The following is a 26,764-nucleotide window of genomic DNA, read 5'->3' as shown; positions in this document are numbered from 1 at the left end:
TTGGGCTCAGAAACAGCAATTTTGGGATCTCTGGGTCTCCAAAGTGTTGATTTAGGGAGATTTTGGGCTCAGAAACAGTGACTTAGGGAGGTTTTTCCCTCAAAACCTGCGATTTAGGGAGATCTTGGCCTGAGAAACTCCCACTTAAGCAGTTTTGGGCCTCCAAAACACCCTCTTAGGGAGCTTTTGGGCTCAGAAACAGCAATTTTGGGATCTCTGGGTCTCCAAAGTGTTGATTTAGGGAGATTTTGGGCTCAGAAACAGTGACTTAGGGAGGTTTTTAGCTGAAAACCAGCGATTTAGGGAGATCTTGGCCTGAGAAACACCCACTTAGGCAGCTTTTGGGCCTCCAAAACGCCCTTTCAGGGAGCTTTTGGGCTCAGAAACTGCTGTGTGGGGAGATTTTGGGCTCAGAAAGACCCATTTAGAGAGCTTTTGGGCTCAAAAGCTGGAATTTAGGGAGAATTGGGGCTCAAAAACACTCAGCTGGGGAGCTTTTGGGCTCAGAAACAGCAATTTTGGGATCTCTGGGTCTCCAAAGTGTTGATTTAGGGAGATTTTGGGCTCAGAAACAGTGACTTAGGGAGGTTTTTAGCTCAAAACCCGCAATTTAGAGAGCTCTTGGCCTGAGAAACACCCACTTAGGCAGCTTTTGGGCCTCCAAAACGCCCTCTTAGGGAGCTTTTGGGCTCAGAAACAGCTGTTTGGGGAGATTTTGGGCTCAGAAAGACCCATTGAAGGAGCTTTTGGGCTCAGAAGCAGCGAATTAAGGTGGTTTTCAGCTGAGAAAGAGCAATTTCGGGAGCTCTGGCTCTCCAAACTGTTGATTTAGGGAGATTTTGGGCTCAGAAACAGTGACTTAGGGAGGTTTTTAGCTCAAAACCCGTGATTTAGGGAGCTCTTGGCCTGAGAAACACCCACTTAGGCAGTTTTGGGCCTCCAAAACACCCTTTTAGGGAGCTTTTGGGCTCAGAAACAGCTGTGTGGGGAGATTTTGGGCTCAGAAAGACCCATTTAGAGAGCTTTGGGGCTCAAAAGCAGCAATTGAAAGAGATTTTGGGCTCAGAAACACCCACCTGGGGGAATTTTGGACTCAGAAACAGCAATTTAGGGAGCTTTGGGACTCCAAACCAGCCATCTATGTAGCTCTTGGCCTGAGAAACACCCACTTAGGCAGCTTTTGGGCCTCCAAAACACCCTTTTAGGGAGCTTTTGGGCTCAGAAACAGCTGTGTGGGGAGATTTTGGGCTCAGAAAGACCCATTTAGAGAGCTTTTGGGCTCAAAGGCAGCAATTTAATGGGATTTGGGGCTCAAAAACACTCAGCTGGGGAGCTTTTGGGCTCAGAAACAGCAATTTTGGGATCTCTGGGTCTCCAAAGTGTTGATTTAGGGAGATTTTGGGCTCAGAAACAGTGACTTAGGGAGGTTTTTCCCTCAAAACCTGCGATTTAGGGAGATCTTGGCCTGAGAAACTCCCACTTAAGCAGTTTTGGGCCTCCAAAACACCCTCTTAGGGAGCTTTTGGGCTCAGAAACAGCAATTTTGGGATCTCTGGGTCTCCAAAGTGTTGATTTAGGGAGATTTTGGGCTCAGAAACAGTGACTTAGGGAGGTTTTTGCCTCAAAACCAGCCATTTAGGTAGCTCTTGGCCTGAGAAACACCCACTTAGGCAGCTTTTGGTCCTCCAAAACACCCTTTTAGGGAGATTTTGGGCTCAGAAAGTCTCATTTAGAGAGCTTTGGGGCTCAAAAGCAGCAATTGAATGGGATTTGGGGCTCAAAAACACTCACCTGGGGAGCTTTTGGGCTCAGAAACAGCAATTTTGGGATCTCTGGGTCTCCAAAGTGTTGATTTAGGGAGATTGTGGGCTCAGAAACAGTGACTTAGGGAGGTTTTTAGCTCAAAACCCGCGATTTAGGGAGATCTTGGCCTGAGAAACACCCACTTAGGCAGCTTTTGGGCCTCCAAAACGCCCTTTCAGGGAGCTTTTGGGCTCAGAAACTGCTGTGTGGGGAGATTTTGGGCTCAGAAAGACCCATTTAGAGAGCTTTGGGGCTCAAAAGCTGGAATTTAGGGAGAATTGGGGCTCAAAAACACTCAGCTGGGGAGCTTTTGGGCTCAGAAACAGCAATTTTGGGATCTCTGGGTCTCCAAAGTGTTGATTTAGGGAGATTTTGGGCTCAGAAACAGTGACTTAGGGAGGTTTTTAGCTCAAAACCCGCAATTTAGAGAGCTCTTGGCCTGAGAAACACCCACTTAGGCAGCTTTTGGGCCTCCAAAACGCCCTCTTAGGGAGCTTTTGGGCTCAGAAACAGCTGTGTGGGGAGATTTTGGGCTCAGAAAGACCCATTGAAGGAGCTTTTGGGCTCAGAAGCAGCGAATTAAGGTGGTTTTCAGCTGAGAAAGAGCAATTTCGGGAGCTCTGGCTCTCCAAACTGTTGATTTAGGGAGATTTTGGGCTCAGAAACAGTGACTTAGGGAGGTTTTTAGCTCAAAACCCGTGATTTAGGGAGCTCTTGGCCTGAGAAACACCCACTTAGGCAGTTTTGGGCCTCCAAAACACCCTTTTAGGGAGCTTTTGGGCTCAGAAACAGCTGTGTGGGGAGATTTTGGGCTCAGAAAGACCCATTTAGAGAGCTTTGGGGCTCAAAAGCAGCAATTGAAAGAGATTTTGGGCTCAGAAACACCCACCTGGGGGAATTTTGGACTCAGAAACAGCAATTTAGGGAGCTTTGGGACTCCAAACCAGCCATCTATGTAGCTCTTGGCCTGAGAAACACCCACTTAGGCAGCTTTTGGGCCTCCAAAACACCCTTTGCAGGGAGCTTTTGGGCTCAGAAACAGCTGTGTGGGGAGATTTTGGGCTCAGAAAGTCTCATTTAGAGAGTTTTGGGCCCAAAAGCTGGAATTTAGGGAGAATTGGGTCTCAGAAACACTCACCTGGGGAGCTTTTGCACGAAGAAACAGCAATTTCTGGATCTCTGGGTCTCCAAAGTGTTGATTTACGGAGATTTTGGGCTCAGAAACAGTGACTTAGGGAGTTTGTTGCCTCAAAACCAGCCATTTAGGTAGCTCTTGGCCTGAGAAACACCCACTTAGGCAGCTTTTGGGCCTCCAAAACACACTTTTAGGGAGCTTTTGGGCTCAGAAACAGCTGTTTGGGGAGATTTTGGGCTCAGAAAGACCCATTTAGAGAGCTTTGGGGCTCAAAAGCAGCAATTGAATGGGATTTGGGGCTCAAAAGCACTCACCTGGGGAGCTTTTGGGCTCAGAAACAGCAATTTTGGGAGCTCTGGGGCTCCAAAGTGTTGATTTAGGGAGATTGTGGGCTCAGAAACAGTGACTTAGGGAGGTTTTTAGCTCTAAACCCGCGATTTAGGGAGATCTTGGCCTGAGAAACACCCACTTAGGCAGCTTTTGGGCCTCCAAAACGCCCTTTCAGGGAGCTTTTGGGCTCAGAAACAGCTGTTTGGGGAGATTTTGGGCTCAGAAAGTCTCATTTAGAGAGCTTTGGGGCTCAAAAGCAGCAATTGAATGGGATTTGGGGCTCAAAAACACTCACCTGGGGAGCTTTTGGGCTCAGAAACAGCAATTTTGGGATCTCTGGGTCTCCAAAGTGTTGATTTAGGGAGATTGTGGGCTCAGAAACAGTGACTTAGGGAGGTTTTTAGCTCAAAACCCGCGATTTAGGGAGATCTTGGCCTGAGAAACACCCACTTAGGCAGCTTTTGGGCCTCCAAAACGCCCTTTCAGGGAGCTTTTGGGCTCAGAAACAGCTGTGTGGGGAGATTTTGGGCTCAGAAAGACCCATTTAGAGAGCTTTTGGGCTCAAAAGCTGGAATTTAGGGAGAATTGGGGCTCAAAAACACTCAGCTGGGGAGCTTTTGGGCTCAGAAACAGCAATTTTGGGATCTCTGGGTCTCCAAAGTGTTGATTTAGGGAGATTTTGGGCTCAGAAACAGTGACTTAGGGAGGTTTTTAGCTCAAAACCCGCAATTTAGAGAGCTCTTGGCCTGAGAAACACCCACTTAGGCAGCTTTTGGGCCTCCAAAACGCCCTCTTAGGGAGCTTTTGGGCTCAGAAACAGCTTTTTGGGGAGATTTTGGGCTCAGAAAGACCCATTGAAGGAGCTTTTGGGCTCAGAAGCAGCGAATTAAGGTGGTTTTCAGCTGAGAAAGAGCAATTTCGGGAGCTCTGGCTCTCCAAACTGTTGATTTAGGGAGATTTTGGGCTCAGAAACAGTGACTTAGGGAGGTTTTTAGCTCAAAACCCGTGATTTAGGGAGCTCTTGGCCTGAGAAACACCCACTTAGGCAGTTTTGGGCCTCCAAAACACCCTTTTAGGGAGCTTTTGGGCTCAGAGACAGCTGTGTGGGGAGATTTTGGGCTCAGAAAGACCCATTTAGAGAGCTTTGGGGCTCAAAAGCAGCAATTGAAAGAGATTTTGGGCTCAGAAACACCCACCTGGGGGAATTTTGGACTCAGAAACAGCAATTTAGGGAGCTTTGGGACTCCAAACCAGCCATCTATGTAGCTCTTGGCCTGAGAAACACCCACTTAGGCAGCTTTTGGGCCTCCAAAACACCCTTTTAGGGAGCTTTTGGGCTCAGAAACAGCTGTGTGGGGAGATTTTGGGCTCAGAAAGACCCATTTAGAGAGCTTTGGGGCTCAAAAGCAGCAATTGAAAGAGATTTTGGGCTCAGAAACACCCACCTGGGGGAATTTTGGACTCAGAAACAGCAATTTAGGGAGCTTTGGGACTCCAAACCAGCCATCTATGTAGCTCTTGGCCTGAGAAACACCCACTTAGGCAGCTTTTGGGCCTCCAAAACACCCTTTGCAGGGAGCTTTTGGGCTCAGAAACAGCTGTGTGGGGAGATTTTGGGCTCAGAAAGTCTCATTTAGAGAGTTTTGGGCCCAAAAGCTGGAATTTAGGGAGAATTGGGTCTCAGAAACACTCACCTGGGGAGCTTTTGCACGAAGAAACAGCAATTTCTGGATCTCTGGGTCTCCAAAGTGTTGATTTACGGAGATTTTGGGCTCAGAAACAGTGACTTAGGGAGTTTGTTGCCTCAAAACCAGCCATTTAGGTAGCTCTTGGCCTGAGAAACACCCACTTAGGCAGCTTTTGGGCCTCCAAAACGCCCTTTCAGGGAGCTTTTGGGCTCAGAAACAGCTGTTTGGGGAGATTTTGGGCTCAGAAAGTCTCATTTAGAGAGCTTTGGGGCTCAAAAGCAGCAATTGAATGGGATTTGGGGCTCAAAAACACTCACCTGGGGAGCTTTTGGGCTCAGAAACAGCAATTTTGGGATCTCTGGGTCTCCAAAGTGTTGATTTAGGGAGATTGTGGGCTCAGAAACAGTGACTTAGGGAGGTTTTTAGCTCAAAACCCGCGATTTAGGGAGATCTTGGCCTGAGAAACACCCACTTAGGCAGCTTTTGGGCCTCCAAAACGCCCTTTCAGGGAGCTTTTGGGCTCAGAAACAGCTGTGTGGGGAGATTTTGGGCTCAGAAAGACCCATTTAGAGAGCTTTTGGGCTCAAAAGCTGGAATTTAGGGAGAATTGGGGCTCAAAAACACTCAGCTGGGGAGCTTTTGGGCTCAGAAACAGCAATTTTGGGATCTCTGGGTCTCCAAAGTGTTGATTTAGGGAGATTTTGGGCTCAGAAACAGTGACTTAGGGAGGTTTTTAGCTCAAAACCCGCAATTTAGAGAGCTCTTGGCCTGAGAAACACCCACTTAGGCAGCTTTTGGGCCTCCAAAACGCCCTCTTAGGGAGCTTTTGGGCTCAGAAACAGCTTTTTGGGGAGATTTTGGGCTCAGAAAGACCCATTGAAGGAGCTTTTGGGCTCAGAAGCAGCGAATTAAGGTGGTTTTCAGCTGAGAAAGAGCAATTTCAGGAGCTCTGGCTCTCCAAACTGTTGATTTAGGGAGATTTTGGGCTCAGAAACAGTGACTTAGGGAGGTTTTTAGCTCAAAACCTGTGATTTAGGGAGCTCTTGGCCTGAGAAACACCCACTTAGGCAGTTTTGGGCCTCCAAAACACCCTTTTAGGGAGCTTTTGGGCTCAGAAACAGCTGTGTGGGCAGATTTTGGGCTCAGAAAGACCCATTTAGAGAGCTTTGGGGCTCAAAAGCAGCAATTGAAAGAGATTTTGGGCTCAGAAACACCCACCTGGGGGAATTTTGGACTCAGAAACAGCAATTTAGGGAGCTTTGGGACTCCAAACCAGCCATCTATGTAGCTCTTGGCCTGAGAAACACCCACTTAGGCAGCTTTTGGGCCTCCAAAACACCCTTTTAGGGAGCTTTTGGGCTCAGAAACAGCTGTTTGGGGAGATTTTGGGCTCAGAAAGTCTCATTTAGAGAGTTTTGGGCCCAAAAGCTGTAATTTAGGGTGAATTGGGGCTCAGAAACACCTGTTTGGGGAGATTTTGGGCTCAGAAAGTCTCATTTAGAGAGCTTTTGGGCCCAAAATCTGTAATTTAGGGAGAATTGGGGCTCAGAAACACTCACCTGGGGAGCTTTTGCACGAAGAAACAGCAATTTCTGGATCTCTGTGTCTCCAAAGTGTTGATTTAGGGAGATTGTGGGCTCAGAAACAGTGACTTAGGGAGGTTTTTAGCTCAAAACCCGTGAGTTAGGGAGCTCTTGGCCTGAGAAACACCCACTTAGGCAGTTTTGGGCCTCCAAAACACCCTTTTAGGGAGCTTTTGGGCTCAGAAACAGCTGTGTGGGGAGATTTTGGGCTCAGAAAGACCCATTTAGAGAGCTTTGGGGCTCAAAAGCAGCAATTGAAAGAGATTTTGGGCTCAGAAACACCCACCTGGGGGAATTTTTGACTCAGAAACAGCAATTTAGGGAGCTTTGGGACTCAAAACCAGCCATTTAGGTAGCTCTTGGCCTGAGAAACACCCACTTAGGCAGCTTTTGGGCCTCCAAAACACCCTTTTAGGGAGTTGTTGGGCTCAGAAACAGCTGTTTGGGGAGATTTTGGGCTCAGAAAGTCTCATTTAGAGAGCTTTTGGGCTCAAAGGCAGCAATTTAATGGGATTTGGGGCTCAAAAACACTCACCTGGGGAGCTTTTGGGCTCAGAAACAGCAATTTTGGGATCTCTGGGTCTCCAAAGTGTTGATTTAGGGAGATTTTGGGCTCAGAAACAGTGACTTAGGGAGGTTTTTCCCTCAAAACCTGCGATTTAGGGAGATCTTGGCCTGAGAAACTCCCACTTAGGCAGTTTTGGGCCTCCAAAACACCCTCTTAGGGAGCTTTTGGGCTCAGAAACAGCTGTTTGGGGAGATTTTGGGCTCAGAAAGTCTCATTTAGAGAGCTTTGGGGCTCAAAAGCAGCAATTGAATGGGATTTGGGGCTCAAAAACACTCAGCTGGGGAGCTTTTGGGCTCAGAAACAGCAATTTTGGGATCTCTGGGTCTCCAAAGTGTTGATTTAGGGAGATTTTGGGCTCAGAAACAGTGACTTAGGGAGGTTTTTAGCTCAAAACCCGCAATTTAGAGAGCTCTTGGCCTGAGAAACACCCACTTAGGCAGCTTTTGGGCCTCCAAAACGCCCTCTTAGGGAGCTTTTGGGCTCAGAAACAGCTGTTTGGGGAGATTTTGGGCTCAGAAAGACCCATTGAAGGAGCTTTTGGGCTCAGAAGCAGCGAATTAAGGTGGTTTTCAGCTGAGAAAGAGCAATTTCAGGAGCTCTGGCTCTCCAAACTGTTGATTTAGGGAGATTTTGGGCTCAGAAACAGTGACTTAGGGAGGTTTTTAGCTCAAAACCCGTGATTTAGGGAGCTCTTGGCCTGAGAAACACCCACTTAGGCAGTTTTGGGCCTCCAAAACACCCTTTTAGGGAGCTTTTGGGCTCAGAAACAGCTGTGTGGGGAGATTTTGGGCTCAGAAAGACCCATTTAGAGAGCTTTGGGGCTCAAAAGCAGCAATTGAAAGAGATTTTGGGCTCAGAAACACCCACCTGGGGGAATTTTGGACTCAGAAACAGCAATTTAGGGAGCTTTGGGACTCCAAACCAGCCATCTATGTAGCTCTTGGCCTGAGAAACACCCACTTAGGCAGCTTTTGGGCCTCCAAAACACCCTTTTAGGGAGCTTTTGGGCTCAGAAACAGCTGTTTGGGGAGATTTTGGGCTCAGAAATTCTCATTTAGAGAGTTTTGGGCCCAAAAGCTGTAATTTAGGGTGAATTGGGGCTCAGAAACACCTGTTTGGGGAGATTTTGGGCTCAGAAAGTCTCATTTAGAGAGCTTTTGGGCCCAAAATCTGTAATTTAGGGAGAATTGGGGCTCAGAAACACTCACCTGGGGAGCTTTTGCACGAAGAAACAGCAATTTCTGGATCTCTGGGTCTCCAAAGTGTTGATTTAGGGAGATTGTGGGCTCAGAAACAGTGACTTAGGGAGGTTTTTAGCTCAAAACCTGCGATTTAGGGAGCTCTTGGCCTGAGAAACACCCACTTAGGCAGTTTTGGGCCTCCAAAACACCCTTTTAGGGAGCTTTTGGGCTCAGAAACACCTGTTTGGGGAGATTTTGGGCTCAGAAAGACCCATTTAGAGAGCTTTGGGGCTCAAAAGCAGCAATTGAAAGAGATTTTGGGCTCAGAAACACCCACCTGGGGGAATTTTGGACTCAGAAACAGCAATTTAGGGAGCTTTGGGACTCCAAACCAGCCATCTATGTAGCTCTTGGCCTGAGAAACACCCACTTAGGCAGCTTTTGGGCCTCCAAAACACCCTTTTAGGGAGCTTTTGGGCTCAGAAACAGCTGTTTGGGGAGATTTTGGGCTCAGAAAGACCCATTTAGAGAGCTTTGGGGCTCAAAAGCAGCAATTGAAAGAGATTTTGGGCTCAGAAACACCCACCTGGGGGAATTTTGGACTCAGAAACAGCAATTTAGGGAGCTTTGGGACTCCAAACCAGCCATCTATGTAGCTCTTGGCCTGAGAAACACCCACTTAGGCAGCTTTTGGGCCTCCAAAACACCCTTTTAGGGAGCTTTTGGGCTCAGAAACAGCTGTTTGGGGAGATTTTGGGCTCAGAAAGTCTCATTTAGAGAGCTTTTGGGCCCAAAATCTGTAATTTAGGGAGAATTGGGGCTCAGAAACACTCACCTGGGGAGCTTTTGCACGAAGAAACAGCAATTTCTGGATCTCTGTGTCTCCAAAGTGTTGATTTAGGGAGATTGTGGGCTCAGAAACAGTGACTTAGGGAGGTTTTTAGCTCAAAACCCGTGAGTTAGGGAGCTCTTGGCCTGAGAAACACCCACTTAGGCAGTTTTGGGCCTCCAAAACACCCTTTTAGGGAGCTTTTGGGCTCAGAAACAGCTGTGTGGGGAGATTTTGGGCTCAGAAAGTCTCATTTAGAGAGCTTTTGGGCTCAAAGGCAGCAATTTAATGGGATTTGGGGCTCAAAAACACTCACCTGGGGAGCTTTTGGGCTCAGAAACAGCAATTTTGGGAGCTCTGGGTCTCCAAAGTGTTGATTTAGGGAGATTGTGGGCTCAGAAACAGTGACTTAGGGAGGTTTTTCCCTCAAAACCTGCGATTTAGGGAGATCTTGGCCTGAGAAACTCCCACTTAAGCAGTTTTGGGCCTCCAAAACACCCTCTTAGGGAGCTTTTGGGCTCAGAAACAGCAATTTTGGGATCTCTGGGTCTCCAAAGTGTTGATTTAGGGAGATTTTGGGCTCAGAAACAGTGACTTAGGGAGGTTTTTCCCTCAAAACCTGCGATTTAGGGAGATCTTGGCCTGAGAAACTCCCACTTAGGCAGTTTTGGGCCTCCAAAACACCCTCTTAGGGAGCTTTTGGGCTCAGAAACAGCTGTTTGGGGAGATTTTGGGCTCAGAAAGTCTCATTTAGAGAGTTTTGGGCCCAAAAGCTGGAATTTAGGGAGAATTGGGTCTCAGAAACACTTACCTGGGGAGCTTTTGCATGAAGAAACAGCAATTTCTGGATCTCTGGGTCTCCAAAGTGTTGATTTAGGGAGATTTTGGGCTCAGAAACAGTGACTTAGGGAGTTTTTTGCCTCAAAACCAGCCATTTAGGTAGCTCTTGGCCTGAGAAACACCCACTTAGGCAGTTTTGGGCCTCCAAAACACCCTTTTAGGGAGCTTTTGGGCTCAGAAACAGCTGTGTGGGGAGATTTTGGGCTCAGAAAGACCCATTTAGAGAGCTTTGGGGCTCAAAAGCAGCAATTGAAAGAGATTTTGGGCTCAGAAACACCCACCTGGGGGAATTTTGGACTCAGAAACAGCAATTTAGGGAGCTTTGGGACTCCAAACCAGCCATCTATGTAGCTCTTGGCCTGAGAAACACCCACTTAGGCAGCTTTTGGGCCTCCAAAACACCCTTTTAGGGAGCTTTTGGGCTCAGAAACAGCTGTGGGGGGAGATTTTGGGCTCAGAAAGACCCATTTAGAGAGCTTTGGGGCTCAAAAGCAGCAATTGAATGGGATTTGGGGCTCAAAAGCACTCACCTGGGGAGCTTTTGGGCTCAGAAACAGCAATTTTGGGAGCTCTGGGGCTCCAAAGTGTTGATTTAGGGAGATTGTGGGCTCAGAAACAGTGACTTAGGGAGGTTTTTAGCTCTAAACCCGCGATTTAGGGAGATCTTGGCCTGAGAAACACCCACTTAGGCAGCTTTTGGGCCTCCAAAACGCCCTTTCAGGGAGCTTTTGGGCTCAGAAACAGCTGTTTGGGGAGATTTTGGGCTCAGAAAGTCTCATTTAGAGAGCTTTGGGGCTCAAAAGCAGCAATTGAATGGGATTTGGGGCTCAAAAACACTCACGTGGGGAGCTTTTGGGCTCAGAAACAGCAATTTTGGGATCTCTGGGTCTCCAAAGTGTTGATTTAGGGAGATTGTGGGCTCAGAAACAGTGACTTAGGGAGGTTTTTAGCTCAAAACCCGCGATTTAGGGAGATCTTGGCCTGAGAAACACCCACTTAGGCAGCTTTTGGGCCTCCAAAACGCCCTTTCAGGGAGCTTTTGGGCTCAGAAACAGCTGTGTGGGGAGATTTTGGGCTCAGAAAGACCCATTTAGAGAGCTTTTGGGCTCAAAAGCTGGAATTTAGGGAGAATTGGGGCTCAAAAACACTCAGCTGGGGAGCTTTTGGGCTCAGAAACAGCAATTTTGGGATCTCTGGGTCTCCAAAGTGTTGATTTAGGGAGATTTTGGGCTCAGAAACAGTGACTTAGGGAGGTTTTTAGCTCAAAACCCGCAATTTAGAGAGCTCTTGGCCTGAGAAACACCCACTTAGGCAGCTTTTGGGCCTCCAAAACGCCCTCTTAGGGAGCTTTTGGGCTCAGAAACAGCTTTTTGGGGAGATTTTGGGCTCAGAAAGACCCATTGAAGGAGCTTTTGGGCTCAGAAGCAGCGAATTAAGGTGGTTTTCAGCTGAGAAAGAGCAATTTCAGGAGCTCTGGCTCTCCAAACTGTTGAGTTAGGGAGATTTTGGGCTCAGAAACAGTGACTTAGGGAGGTTTTTAGCTCAAAACCTGTGATTTAGGGAGCTCTTGGCCTGAGAAACACCCACTTAGGCAGTTTTGGGCCTCCAAAACACCCTTTTAGGGAGCTTTTGGGCTCAGAAACAGCTGTGTGGGGAGATTTTGGGCTCAGAAAGACCCATTTAGAGAGCTTTGGGGCTCAAAAGCAGCAATTGAAAGAGATTTTGGGCTCAGAAACACCCACCTGGGGGAATTTTGGACTCAGAAACAGCAATTTAGGGAGCTTTGGGACTCCAAACCAGCCATCTATGTAGCTCTTGGCCTGAGAAACACCCACTTAGGCAGCTTTTGGGCCTCCAAAACACCCTTTTAGGGAGCTTTTGGGCTCAGAAACAGCTGTTTGGGGAGATTTTGGGCTCAGAAAGTCTCATTTAGAGAGTTTTGGGCCCAAAAGCTGTAATTTAGGGTGAATTGGGGCTCAGAAACACCTGTTTGGGGAGATTTTGGGCTCAGAAAGTCTCATTTAGAGAGCTTTTGGGCCCAAAATCTGTAATTTAGGGAGAATTGGGGCTCAGAAACACTCACCTGGGGAGCTTTTGCACGAAGAAACAGCAATTTCTGGATCTCTGTGTCTCCAAAGTGTTGATTTAGGGAGATTGTGGGCTCAGAAACAGTGACTTAGGGAGGTTTTTAGCTCAAAACCCGTGAGTTAGGGAGCTCTTGGCCTGAGAAACACCCACTTAGGCAGTTTTGGGCCTCCAAAACACCCTTTTAGGGAGCTTTTGGGCTCAGAAACAGCTGTGTGGGGAGATTTTGGGCTCAGAAAGACCCATTTAGAGAGCTTTGGGGCTCAAAAGCAGCAATTGAAAGAGATTTTGGGCTCAGAAACACCCACCTGGGGGAATTTTTGACTCAGAAACAGCAATTTAGGGAGCTTTGGGACTCAAAACCAGCCATTTATGTAGCTCTTGGCCTGAGAAACACCCACTTAGGCAGCTTTTGGGCCTCCAAAACACCCTTTTAGGGAGTTGTTGGGCTCAGAAACAGCTGTTTGGGGAGATTTTGGGCTCAGAAAGTCTCATTTAGAGAGCTTTTGGGCTCAAAGGCAGCAATTTAATGGGATTTGGGGCTCAAAAACACTCAGCTGGGGAGCTTTTGGGCTCAGAAACAGCAATTTTGGGATCTCTGGGTCTCCAAAGTGTTGATTTAGGGAGATTTTGGGCTCAGAAACAGTGACTTAGGGAGGTTTTTCCCTCAAAACCTGCGATTTAGGGAGATCTTGGCCTGAGAAACTCCCACTTAAGCAGTTTTGGGTCTCCAAAACACCCTCTTAGGGAGCTTTTGGGCTCAGAAACAGCAATTTTGGGAGCTCTGGGTCTCCAAAGTGTTGATTTAGGGAGATTTTGGGCTCAGAAACAGTGACTTAGGGAGGTTTTTCCCTCAAAACCTGCGATTTAGGGAGATCTTGGCCTGAGAAACTCCCACTTAGGCAGTTTTGGGCCTCCAAAACACCCTCTTAGGGAGCTTTTGGGCTCAGAAACAGCTGTTTGGGGAGATTTTGGGCTCAGAAAGTCTCATTTAGAGAGCTTTGGGGCTCAAAAGCAGCAATTGAATGGGATTTGGGGCTCAAAAACACTCAGCTGGGGAGCTTTTGGGCTCAGAAACAGCAATTTTGGGAGCTCTGGGGCTCCAAAGTGTTGATTTAGGGAGATTGTGGGCTCAGAAACAGTGACTTAGGGAGGTTTTTAGCTCAAAACCCGCAATTTAGAGAGCTCTTGGCCTGAGAAACACCCACTTAGGCAGCTTTTGGGCCTCCAAAACGCCCTCTTAGGGAGCTTTTGGGCTCAGAAACAGCTGTTTGGGGAGATTTTGGGCTCAGAAAGACCCATTGAAGGAGCTTTTGGGCTCAGAAGCAGCGAATTAAGGTGGTTTTCAGCTGAGAAAGAGCAATTTCGGGAGCTCTGGCTCTCCAAACTGTTGATTTAGGGAGATTTTGGGCTCAGAAACAGTGACTTAGGGAGGTTTTTAGCTCAAAACCCGTGATTTAGGGAGCTCTTGGCCTGAGAAACACCCACTTAGGCAGTTTTGGGCCTCCAAAACACCCTTTTAGGGAGCTTTTGGGCTCAGAAACAGCTGTGTGGGGAGATTTTGGGCTCAGAAAGACCCATTTAGAGAGCTTTGGGGCTCAAAAGCAGCAATTGAAAGAGATTTTGGGCTCAGAAACACCCACCTGGGGGAATTTTGGACTCAGAAACAGCAATTTAGGGAGCTTTGGGACTCCAAACCAGCCATCTATGTAGCTCTTGGCCTGAGAAACACCCACTTAGGCAGCTTTTGGGCCTCCAAAACACCCTTTGCAGGGAGCTTTTGGGCTCAGAAACAGCTGTGTGGGGAGATTTTGGGCTCAGAAAGTCTCATTTAGAGAGTTTTGGGCCCAAAAGCTGGAATTTAGGGAGAATTGGGTCTCAGAAACACTCACCTGGGGAGCTTTTGGGCTCAGAAACAGCAATTTCTGGATCTCTGGGTCTCCAAAGTGTTGATTTACGGAGATTTTGGGCTCAGAAACAGTGACTTAGGGAGTTTGTTGCCTCAAAACCAGCCATTTAGGTAGCTCTTGGCCTGAGAAACACCCACTTAGGCAGCTTTTGGTCCTCCAAAACACACTTTTAGGGAGCTTTTGGGCTCAGAAACAGCTGTTTGGGGAGATTTTGGGCTCAGAAAGTCTCATTTAGAGAGCTTTGGGGCTCAAAAGCAGCAATTGAATGGGATTTGGGGCTCAAAAGCACTCACCTGGGGAGCTTTTGGGCTCAGAAACAGCAATTTTGGGAGCTCTGGGGCTCCAAAGTGTTGATTTAGGGAGATTGTGGGCTCAGAAACAGTGACTTAGGGAGGTTTTTAGCTCTAAACCCGCGATTTAGGGAGATCTTGGCCTGAGAAACACCCACTTAGGCAGCTTTTGGGCCTCCAAAACGCCCTTTCAGGGAGCTTTTGGGCTCAGAAACAGCTGTTTGGGGAGATTTTGGGCTCAGAAAGTCTCATTTAGAGAGCTTTGGGGCTCAAAAGCAGCAATTGAATGGGATTTGGGGCTCAAAAACACTCACCTGGGGAGCTTTTGGGCTCAGAAACAGCAATTTTGGGATCTCTGGGTCTCCAAAGTGTTGATTTAGGGAGATTGTGGGCTCAGAAACAGTGACTTAGGGAGGTTTTTAGCTCAAAACCCGCGATTTAGGGAGATCTTGGCCTGAGAAACACCCACTTAGGCAGCTTTTGGGCCTCCAAAACGCCCTTTCAGGGAGCTTTTGGGCTCAGAAACAGCTGTGTGGGGAGATTTTGGGCTCAGAAAGACCCATTTAGAGAGCTTTTGGGCTCAAAAGCTGGAATTTAGGGAGAATTGGTGCTCAAAAACACTCAGCTGGGGAGCTTTTGGGCTCAGAAACAGCAATTTTTGGATCTCTGGGTCTCCAAAGTGTTGATTTAGGGAGATTTTGGGCTCAGAAACAGTGACTTAGGGAGGTTTTTAGCTCAAAACCCGCAATTTAGAGAGCTCTTGGCCTGAGAAACACCCACTTAGGCAGCTTTTGGGCCTCCAAAACGCCCTCTTAGGGAGCTTTTGGGCTCAGAAACAGCTTTTTGGGGAGATTTTGGGCTCAGAAAGACCCATTGAAGGAGCTTTTGGGCTCAGAAGCAGCGAATTAAGGTGGTTTTCAGCTGAGAAAGAGCAATTTCAGGAGCTCTGGCTCTCCAAACTGTTGATTTAGGGAGATTTTGGGCTCAGAAACAGTGACTTAGGGAGGTTTTTAGCTCAAAACCCGTGATTTAGGGAGCTCTTGGCCTGAGAAACACCCACTTAGGCAGTTTTGGGCCTCCAAAACACCCTTTTAGGGAGCTTTTGGGCTCAGAAACAGCTGTGTGGGGAGATTTTGGGCTCAGAAAGACCCATTTAGAGAGCTTTGGGGCTCAAAAGCAGCAATTGAAAGAGATTTTGGGCTCAGAAACACCCACCTGGGGGAATTTTGGACTCAGAAACAGCAATTTAGGGAGCTTTGGGACTCCAAACCAGCCATCTATGTAGCTCTTGGCCTGAGAAACACCCACTTAGGCAGCTTTTGGGCCTCCAAAACACCCTTTTAGGGAGCTTTTGGGCTCAGAAACAGCTGTTTGGGGAGATTTTGGGCTCAGAAAGTCTCATTTAGAGAGTTTTGGGCCCAAAAGCTGTAATTTAGGGTGAATTGGGGCTCAGAAACACCTGTTTGGGGAGATTTTGGGCTCAGAAAGTCTCATTTAGAGAGCTTTTGGGCCCAAAATCTGTAATTTAGGGAGAATTGGGGCTCAGAAACACTCACCTGGGGAGCTTTTGCACGAAGAAACAGCAATTTCTGGATCTCTGTGTCTCCAAAGTGTTGATTTAGGGAGATTGTGGGCTCAGAAACAGTGACTTAGGGAGGTTTTTAGCTCAAAACCCGTGAGTTAGGGAGCTCTTGGCCTGAGAAACACCCACTTAGGCAGTTTTGGGCCTCCAAAACACCCTTTTAGGGAGCTTTTGGGCTCAGAAACAGCTGTGTGGGGAGATTTTGGGCTCAGAAAGACCCATTTAGAGAGCTTTGGGGCTCAAAAGCAGCAATTGAAAGAGATTTTGGGCTCAGAAACACCCACCTGGGGGAATTTTTGACTCAGAAACAGCAATTTAGGGAGCTTTGGGACTCAAAACCAGCCATTTAGGTAGCTCTTGGCCTGAGAAACACCCACTTAGGCAGCTTTTGGGCCTCCAAAACACCCTTTTAGGGAGTTGTTGGGCTCAGAAACAGCTGTTTGGGGAGATTTTGGGCTCAGAAAGTCTCATTTAGAGAGCTTTTGGGCCCAAAATCTGTAATTTAGGGAGAATTGGGGCTCAGAAACACTCAGCTGGGGAGCTTTTGGGCTCAGAAACAGCAATTTTGGGATCTCTGGGTCTCCAAAGTGTTGATTTAGGGAGATTTTGGGCTCAGAAACAGTGACTTAGGGAGGTTTTTCCCTCAAAACCTGCGATTTAGGGAGATCTTGGCCTGAGAAACTCCCACTTAGGCAGTTTTGGGCCTCCAAAACACCCTCTTAGGGAGCTTTTGGGCTCAGAAACAGCTGTTTGGGGAGATTTTGGGCTCAGAAAGTCTCATTTAGAGAGTTTTGGGCCCAAAAGCTGGAATTTAGGGAGAATTGGGTCTCAGAAACACTTACCTGGGGAGCTATTGCATGAAGAAACAGCAATTTCTGGATCTCTGGGTCTCCAAAGTGTTGATTTAGGGAGATTTTGGGCTCAGAAACAGTGACTTAGGGAGTTTTTTGCCTCAAAACCAGCCATTTAGGTAGCTCTTGGCCTGAGAAACACCCACTTAGGCAGCTTTTGGGCCTCCAAAACACCCTTTTAGGGAGCTTTTGGGCTCAGAAACAGCTGTGTGGGGAGATTTTGGGCTCAGAAAGACCCATTTAGAGAGCTTTGGGGCTCAAAAGCAGCAATTGAAAGAGATTTTGGGCTCAGAAACACCCACCTGGGGGAATTTTGGACTCAGAAACAGCAATTTAGGGAGCTTTGGGACTCCAAACCAGCCATCTATGTAGCTCTTGGCCTGAGAAACACCCACTTAGGCAGCTTTTGGGCCTCCAAAACACCCTTTTAGGGAGCTTTTGGGCTCAGAAACAGCTGTGGGGGGAGATTTTGGGCTCAGAAAGACCCATTTAGAGAGCTTTGGGGCTCAAAAGCAGCAATTTAATGGGATTTGGGGCTCAAAAACACTCACCTGGGGAGCTTTTGGGCTCAGAAACAGCTGTTTGGGGAGATTTTGGGCTCAGAAAGTCTCATTTAGAGAGTTTTGGGCCCAAAAGCTGTAATTTAGGGTGAATTGGGGCTCAGAAACACCTGTTTGGGGAGATTTTGGGCTCAGAAAGTCTCATTTAGAGAGCTTTTGGGCCCAAAATCTGTAATTTAGGGAGAATTGGGGCTCAGAAACACTCACCTGGGGAGCTTTTGCACGAAGAAACAGCAATTTCTGGATCTCTGGGTCTCCAAAGTGTTGATTTAGGGAGATTGTGGGCTCAGAAACAGTGACTTAGGGAGGTTTTTAGCTCAAAACCTGCGATTTAGGGAGCTCTTGGCCTGAGAAACACCCACTTAGGCAGTTTTGGGCCTCCAAAACACCCTTTTAGGGAGCTTTTGGGCTCAGAAACACCTGTTTGGGGAGATTTTGGGCTCAGAAAGACCCATTTAGAGAGCTTTGGGGCTCAAAAGCAGCAATTGAAAGAGATTTTGGGCTCAGAAACACCCACCTGGGGGAATTTTGGACTCAGAAACAGCAATTTAGGGAGCTTTGGGACTCCAAACCAGCCATCTATGTAGCTCTTGGCCTGAGAAACACCCACTTAGGCAGCTTTTGGGCCTCCAAAACACCCTTTTAGGGAGCTTTTGGGCTCAGAAACAGCTGTTTGGGGAGATTTTGGGCTCAGAAAGACCCATTTAGAGAGCTTTGGGGCTCAAAAGCAGCAATTGAAAGAGATTTTGGGCTCAGAAACACCCACCTGGGGGAATTTTGGACTCAGAAACAGCAATTTAGGGAGCTTTGGGACTCCAAACCAGCCATCTATGTAGCTCTTGGCCTGAGAAACACCCACTTAGGCAGCTTTTGGGCCTCCAAAACACCCTTTTAGGGAGCTTTTGGGCTCAGAAACAGCTGTTTGGGGAGATTTTGGGCTCAGAAAGTCTCATTTAGAGAGTTTTGGGCCCAAAAGCTGTAATTTAGGGTGAATTGGGGCTCAGAAACACCTGTTTGGGGAGATTTTGGGCTCAGAAAGTCTCATTTAGAGAGCTTTTGGGCCCAAAATCTGTAATTTAGGGAGAATTGGGGCTCAGAAACACTCACCTGGGGAGCTTTTGCACGAAGAAACAGCAATTTCTGGATCTCTGTGTCTCCAAAGTGTTGATTTAGGGAGATTGTGGGCTCAGAAACAGTGACTTAGGGAGGTTTTTAGCTCAAAACCCGTGAGTTAGGGAGCTCTTGGCCTGAGAAACACCCACTTAGGCAGTTTTGGGCCTCCAAAACACCCTTTTAGGGAGCTTTTGGGCTCAGAAACAGCTGTGTGGGGAGATTTTGGGCTCAGAAAGTCTCATTTAGAGAGCTTTTGGGCTCAAAGGCAGCAATTTAATGGGATTTGGGGCTCAAAAACACTCACCTGGGGAGCTTTTGGGCTCAGAAACAGCAATTTTGGGATCTCTGGGTCTCCAAAGTGTTGATTTAGGGAGATTGTGGGCTCAGAAACAGTGACTTAGGGAGGTTTTTAGCTCAAAACCTGCGATTTAGGGAGATCTTGGCCTGAGAAACTCCCACTTAAGCAGTTTTGGGCCTCCAAAACACCCTCTTAGGGAGCTTTTGGGCTCAGAAACAGCAATTTTGGGATCTCTGGGTCTCCAAAGTGTTGATTTAGGGAGATTTTGGGCTCAGAAACAGTGACTTAGGGAGGTTTTTCCCTCAAAACCTGCGATTTAGGGAGATCTTGGCCTGAGAAACTCCCACTTAGGCAGTTTTGGGCCTCCAAAACACCCTCTTAGGGAGCTTTTGGGCTCAGAAACAGCTGTTTGGGGAGATTTTGGGCTCAGAAAGTCTCATTTAGAGAGTTTTGGGCCCAAAAGCTGGAATTTAGGGAGAATTGGGTCTCAGAAACACTTACCTGGGGAGCTTTTGCATGAAGAAACAGCAATTTCTGGATCTCTGGGTCTCCAAAGTGTTGATTTAGGGAGATTTTGGGCTCAGAAACAGTGACTTAGGGAGTTTTTTGCCTCAAAACCAGCCATTTAGGTAGCTCTTGGCCTGAGAAACACCCACTTAGGCAGCTTTTGGTCCTCCAAAACACCCTTTTAGGGAGCTTTTGGGCTCAGAAACAGCTGTTTGGGGAGATTTTGGGCTCAGAAAGTCTCATTTAGAGAGCTTTGGGGCTCAAAAGCAGCAATTGAATGGGATTTGGGGCTCAAAAACACTCAGCTGGGGAGCTTTTGGGCTCAGAAACAGCAATTTTGGGAGCTCTGGGGCTCCAAAGTGTTGATTTAGGGAGATTGTGGGCTCAGAAACAGTGACTTAGGGAGGTTTTTAGCTCAAAACCCGCAATTTAGAGAGCTCTTGGCCTGAGAAACACCCACTTAGGCAGCTTTTGGGCCTCCAAAACGCCCTCTTAGGGAGCTTTTGGGCTCAGAAACAGCTGTTTGGGGAGATTTTGGGCTCAGAAAGACCCATTGAAGGAGCTTTTGGGCTCAGAAGCAGCGAATTAAGGTGGTTTTCAGCTGAGAAAGAGCAATTTCAGGAGCTCTGGCTCTCCAAACTGTTGATTTAGGGAGCTTTTGGGCTCAGAAACAGCTGTTTGGGGAGATTTTGGGCTCAGAAAGACCCATTTAGAGAGCTTTGGGGCTCAAAAGCAGCAATTGAATGGGATTTGGGGCTCAAAAGCACTCAGCTGGGGAGCTTTTGGGCTCAGAAACAGCAATTTTGGGAGCTCTGGGGCTCCAAAGTGTTGATTTAGGGAGATTGTGGGCTCAGAAACAGTGACTTAGGGAGGTTTTTAGCTCTAAACCCGCGATTTAGGGAGATCTTGGCCTGAGAAACACCCACTTAGGCAGCTTTTGGGCCTCCAAAACGCCCTTTCAGGGAGCTTTTGGGCTCAGAAACAGCTGTTTGGGGAGATTTTGGGCTCAGAAAGTCTCATTTAGAGAGCTTTGGGGCTCAAAAGCAGCAATTGAATGGGATTTGGGGCTCAAAAACACTCACCTGGGGAGCTTTTGGGCTCAGAAACAGCAATTTTGGGATCTCTGGGTCTCCAAAGTGTTGATTTAGGGAGATTGTGGGCTCAGAAACAGTGACTTAGGGAGGTTTTTAGCTCAAAACCCGCGATTTAGGGAGATCTTGGCCTGAGAAACACCCACTTAGGCAGCTTTTGGGCCTCCAAAACGCCCTTTCAGGGAGCTTTTGGGCTCAGAAACTGCTGTGTGGGGAGATTTTGGGCTCAGAAAGACCCATTTAGAGAGCTTTTGGGCTCAAAAGCTGGAATTTAGGGAGAATTGGGGCTCAAAAACACTCAGCTGGGGAGCTTTTGGGCTCAGAAACAGCAATTTTGGGATCTCTGGGTCTCCAAAGTGTTGATTTAGGGAGATTTTGGGCTCAGAAACAGTGACTTAGGGAGGTTTTTAGCTCAAAACCTGCGATTTAGGGAGCTCTTGGCCTGAGAAACACCCACTTAGGCAGCTTTTGGGCCTCCAAAACACCCTTTTAGGGAGCTTTTGGGCTCAGAAACAGCTGTTTGGGGAGATTTTGGGCTCAGAAAGACCCATTTAGAGAGCTTTGGGGCTCAAAAGCAGCAATTGAAAGAGATTTTGGGCTCAGAAACACCCACCTGGGGGAATTTTGGACTCAGAAACAGCAATTTAGGGAGCTTTGGGACTCCAAACCAGCCATCTATGTAGCTCTTGGCCTGAGAAACACCCACTTAGGCAGCTTTTGGGCCTCCAAAACACCCTTTTAGGGAGCTTTTGGGCTCAGAAACAGCTGTGGGGGGAGATTTTGGGCTCAGAAAGACCCATTTAGAGAGCTTTGGGGCTCAAAGGCAGCAATTTAATGGGATTTGGGGCTCAAAAACACTCACCTGGGGAGCTTTTGGGCTCAGAAACAGCTGTTTGGGGAGATTTTGGGCTCAGAAAGTCTCATTTAGAGAGTTTTGGGCCCAAAAGCTGTAATTTAGGGTGAATTGGGGCTCAGAAACACCTGTTTGGGGAGATTTTGGGCTCAGAAAGTCTCATTTAGAGAGCTTTTGGGCCCAAAATCTGTAATTTAGGGAGAATTGGGGCTCAGAAACACTCACCTGGGGAGCTTTTGCACGAAGAAACAGCAATTTCTGGATCTCTGGGTCTCCAAAGTGTTGATTTAGGGAGATTGTGGGCTCAGAAACAGTGACTTAGGGAGGTTTTTAGCTCAAAACCTGCGATTTAGGGAGCTCTTGGCCTGAGAAACACCCACTTAGGCAGCTTTTGGGCCTCCAAAACGCCCTCTTAGGGAGCTTTTGGGCTCAGAAACAGCTTTTTGGGGAGATTTTGGGCTCAGAAAGACCCATTGAAGGAGCTTTTGGGCTCAGAAGCAGCGAATTAAGGTGGTTTTCAGCTGAGAAAGAGCAATTTCGGGAGCTCTGGCTCTCCAAACTGTTGATTTAGGGAGATTTTGGGCTCAGAAACAGTGACTTAGGGAGGTTTTTAGCTCAAAACCCGTGATTTAGGGAGCTCTTGGCCTGAGAAACACCCACTTAGGCAGTTTTGGGCCTCCAAAACACCCTTTTAGGGAGCTTTTGGGCTCAGAGACAGCTGTGTGGGGAGATTTTGGGCTCAGAAAGACCCATTTAGAGAGCTTTGGGGCTCAAAAGCAGCAATTGAAAGAGATTTTGGGCTCAGAAACACCCACCTGGGGGAATTTTGGACTCAGAAACAGCAATTTAGGGAGCTTTGGGACTCCAAACCAGCCATCTATGTAGCTCTTGGCCTGAGAAACACCCACTTAGGCAGCTTTTGGGCCTCCAAAACACCCTTTTAGGGAGCTTTTGGGCTCAGAAACAGCTGTGTGGGGAGATTTTGGGCTCAGAAAGACCCATTTAGAGAGCTTTGGGGCTCAAAAGCAGCAATTGAAAGAGATTTTGGGCTCAGAAACACCCACCTGGGGGAATTTTGGACTCAGAAACAGCAATTTAGGGAGCTTTGGGACTCCAAACCAGCCATCTATGTAGCTCTTGGCCTGAGAAACACCCACTTAGGCAGCTTTTGGGCCTCCAAAACACCCTTTGCAGGGAGCTTTTGGGCTCAGAAACAGCTGTGTGGGGAGATTTTGGGCTCAGAAAGTCTCATTTAGAGAGTTTTGGGCCCAAAAGCTGGAATTTAGGGAGAATTGGGTCTCAGAAACACTCACCTGGGGAGCTTTTGCACGAAGAAACAGCAATTTCTGGATCTCTGGGTCTCCAAAGTGTTGATTTACGGAGATTTTGGGCTCAGAAACAGTGACTTAGGGAGTTTGTTGCCTCAAAACCAGCCATTTAGGTAGCTCTTGGCCTGAGAAACACCCACTTAGGCAGCTTTTGGGCCTCCAAAACGCCCTTTCAGGGAGCTTTTGGGCTCAGAAACAGCTGTTTGGGGAGATTTTGGGCTCAGAAAGTCTCATTTAGAGAGCTTTGGGGCTCAAAAGCAGCAATTGAATGGGATTTGGGGCTCAAAAACACTCACCTGGGGAGCTTTTGGGCTCAGAAACAGCAATTTTGGGATCTCTGGGTCTCCAAAGTGTTGATTTAGGGAGATTGTGGGCTCAGAAACAGTGACTTAGGGAGGTTTTTAGCTCAAAACCCGCGATTTAGGGAGATCTTGGCCTGAGAAACACCCACTTAGGCAGCTTTTGGGCCTCCAAAACGCCCTTTCAGGGAGCTTTTGGGCTCAGAAACAGCGGTGTGGGGAGATTTTGGGCTCAGAAAGACCCATTTAGAGAGCTTTTGGGCTCAAAAGCTGGAATTTAGGGAGAATTGGGGCTCAAAAACACTCAGCTGGGGAGCTTTTGGGCTCAGAAACAGCAATTTTGGGATCTCTGGGTCTCCAAAGTGTTGATTTAGGGAGATTTTGGGCTCAGAAACAGTGACTTAGGGAGGTTTTTAGCTCAAAACCCGCAATTTAGAGAGCTCTTGGCCTGAGAAACACCCACTTAGGCAGCTTTTGGGCCTCCAAAACGCCCTCTTAGGGAGCTTTTGGGCTCAGAAACAGCTTTTTGGGGAGATTTTGGGCTCAGAAAGACCCATTGAAGGAGCTTTTGGGCTCAGAAGCAGCGAATTAAGGTGGTTTTCAGCTGAGAAAGAGCAATTTCAGGAGCTCTGGCTCTCCAAACTGTTGATTTAGGGAGATTTTGGGCTCAGAAACAGTGACTTAGGGAGGTTTTTAGCTCAAAACCTGTGATTTAGGGAGCTCTTGGCCTGAGAAACACCCACTTAGGCAGTTTTGGGCCTCCAAAACACCCTTTTAGGGAGCTTTTGGGCTCAGAAACAGCTGTGTGGGGAGATTTTGGGCTCAGAAAGACCCATTTAGAGAGCTTTGGGGCTCAAAAGCAGCAATTGAAAGAGATTTTGGGCTCAGAAACACCCACCTGGGGGAATTTTGGACTCAGAAACAGCAATTTAGGGAGCTTTGGGACTCCAAACCAGCCATCTATGTAGCTCTTGGCCTGAGAAACACCCACTTAGGCAGCTTTTGGGCCTCCAAAACACCCTTTTAGGGAGCTTTTGGGCTCAGAAACAGCTGTTTGGGGAGATTTTGGGCTCAGAAAGTCTCATTTAGAGAGTTTTGGGCCCAAAAGCTGTAATTTAGGGTGAATTGGGGCTCAGAAACACCTGTTTGGGGAGATTTTGGGCTCAGAAAGTCTCATTTAGAGAGCTTTTGGGCCCAAAATCTGTAATTTAGGGAGAATTGGGGCTCAGAAACACTCACCTGGGGAGCTTTTGCACGAAGAAACAGCAATTTCTGGATCTCTGTGTCTCCAAAGTGTTGATTTAGGGAGATTGTGGGCTCAGAAACAGTGACTTAGGGAGGTTTTTAGCTCAAAACCCGTGAGTTAGGGAGCTCTTGGCCTGAGAAACACCCACTTAGGCAGTTTTGGGCCTCCAAAACACCCTTTTAGGGAGCTTTTGGGCTCAGAAACAGCTGTGTGGGGAGATTTTGGGCTCAGAAAGACCCATTTAGAGAGCTTTGGGGCTCAAAAGCAGCAATTGAAAGAGATTTTGGGCTCAGAAACACCCACCTGGGGGAATTTTTGACTCAGAAACAGCAATTTAGGGAGCTTTGGGACTCAAAACCAGCCATTTAGGTAGCTCTTGGCCTGAGAAACACCCACTTAGGCAGCTTTTGGGCCTCCAAAACACCCTTTTAGGGAGTTGTTGGGCTCAGAAACAGCTGTTTGGGGAGATTTTGGGCTCAGAAAGTCTCATTTAGAGAGCTTTTGGGCTCAAAGGCAGCAATTTAATGGGATTTGGGGCTCAAAAACACTCACCTGGGGAGCTTTTGGGCTCAGAAACAGCAATTTTGGGATCTCTGGGTCTCCAAAGTGTTGATTTAGGGAGATTTTGGGCTCAGAAACAGTGACTTAGGGAGGTTTTTCCCTCAAAACCTGCGATTTAGGGAGATCTTGGCCTGAGAAACTCCCACTTAGGCAGTTTTGGGCCTCCAAAACACCCTCTTAGGGAGCTTTTGGGCTCAGAAACAGCTGTTTGGGGAGATTTTGGGCTCAGAAAGTCTCATTTAGAGAGCTTTGGGGCTCAAAAGCAGCAATTGAATGGGATTTGGGGCTCAAAAACACTCAGCTGGGGAGCTTTTGGGCTCAGAAACAGCAATTTTGGGAGCTCTGGGTCTCCAAAGTGTTGATTTAGGGAGATTGTGGGCTCAGAAACAGTGACTTAGGGAGGTTTTTAGCTCAAAACCCGCAATTTAGAGAGCTCTTGGCCTGAGAAACACCCACTTAGGCAGCTTTTGGGCCTCCAAAACGCCCTCTTAGGGAGCTTTTGGGCTCAGAAACAGCTGTTTGGGGAGATTTTGGGCTCAGAAAGACCCATTGAAGGAGCTTTTGGGCTCAGAAGCAGCGAATTAAGGTGGTTTTCAGCTGAGAAAGAGCAATTTCAGGAGCTCTGGCTCTCCAAACTGTTGATTTAGGGAGATTTTGGGCTCAGAAACAGTGACTTAGGGAGGTTTTTAGCTCAAAACCCGTGATTTAGGGAGCTCTTGGCCTGAGAAACACCCACTTAGGCAGTTTTGGGCCTCCAAAACACCCTTTTAGGGAGCTTTTGGGCTCAGAAACAGCTGTGTGGGGAGATTTTGGGCTCAGAAAGACCCATTTAGAGAGCTTTGGGGCTCAAAAGCAGCAATTGAAAGAGATTTTGGGCTCAGAAACACCCACCTGGGGGAATTTTGGACTCAGAAACAGCAATTTAGGGAGCTTTGGGACTCCAAACCAGCCATCTATGTAGCTCTTGGCCTGAGAAACACCCACTTAGGCAGCTTTTGGGCCTCCAAAACACCCTTTTAGGGAGCTTTTGGGCTCAGAAACAGCTGTTTGGGGAGATTTTGGGCTCAGAAATTCTCATTTAGAGAGTTTTGGGCCCAAAAGCTGTAATTTAGGGTGAATTGGGGCTCAGAAACACCTGTTTGGGGAGATTTTGGGCTCAGAAAGTCTCATTTAGAGAGCTTTTGGGCCCAAAATCTGTAATTTAGGGAGAATTGGGGCTCAGAAACACTCACCTGGGGAGCTTTTGCACGAAGAAACAGCAATTTCTGGATCTCTGGGTCTCCAAAGTGTTGATTTAGGGAGATTGTGGGCTCAGAAACAGTGACTTAGGGAGGTTTTTAGCTCAAAACCTGCGATTTAGGGAGCTCTTGGCCTGAGAAACACCCACTTAGGCAGTTTTGGGCCTCCAAAACACCCTTTTAGGGAGCTTTTGGGCTCAGAAACACCTGTTTGGGGAGATTTTGGGCTCAGAAAGACCCATTTAGAGAGCTTTGGGGCTCAAAAGCAGCAATTGAAAGAGATTTTGGGCTCAGAAACACCCACCTGGGGGAATTTTGGACTCAGAAACAGCAATTTAGGGAGCTTTGGGACTCCAAACCAGCCATCTATGTAGCTCTTGGCCTGAGAAACACCCACTTAGGCAGCTTTTGGGCCTCCAAAACACCCTTTTAGGGAGCTTTTGGGCTCAGAAACAGCTGTTTGGGGAGATTTTGGGCTCAGAAAGACCCATTTAGAGAGCTTTGGGGCTCAAAAGCAGCAATTGAAAGAGATTTTGGGCTCAGAAACACCCACCTGGGGGAATTTTGGACTCAGAAACAGCAATTTAGGGAGCTTTGGGACTCCAAACCAGCCATCTATGTAGCTCTTGGCCTGAGAAACACCCACTTAGGCAGCTTTTGGGCCTCCAAAACACCCTTTTAGGGAGCTTTTGGGCTCAGAAACAGCTGTTTGGGGAGATTTTGGGCTCAGAAAGTCTCATTTAGAGAGCTTTTGGGCCCAAAATCTGTAATTTAGGGAGAATTGGGGCTCAGAAACACTCACCTGGGGAGCTTTTGCACGAAGAAACAGCAATTTCTGGATCTCTGTGTCTCCAAAGTGTTGATTTAGGGAGATTGTGGGCTCAGAAACAGTGACTTAGGGAGGTTTTTAGCTCAAAACCCGTGAGTTAGGGAGCTCTTGGCCTGAGAAACACCCACTTAGGCAGTTTTGGGCCTCCAAAACACCCTTTTAGGGA

Source organism: Strix aluco, chromosome 32, assembly GCF_031877795.1.
Source record: "Strix aluco isolate bStrAlu1 chromosome 32, bStrAlu1.hap1, whole genome shotgun sequence".
In the NCBI taxonomy this organism is placed as follows: domain Eukaryota; kingdom Metazoa; phylum Chordata; class Aves; order Strigiformes; family Strigidae; genus Strix; species Strix aluco.
The sequence above is the reverse complement of the archived record's forward strand: the minus strand, read 5'-3'. Positions refer to the sequence as shown.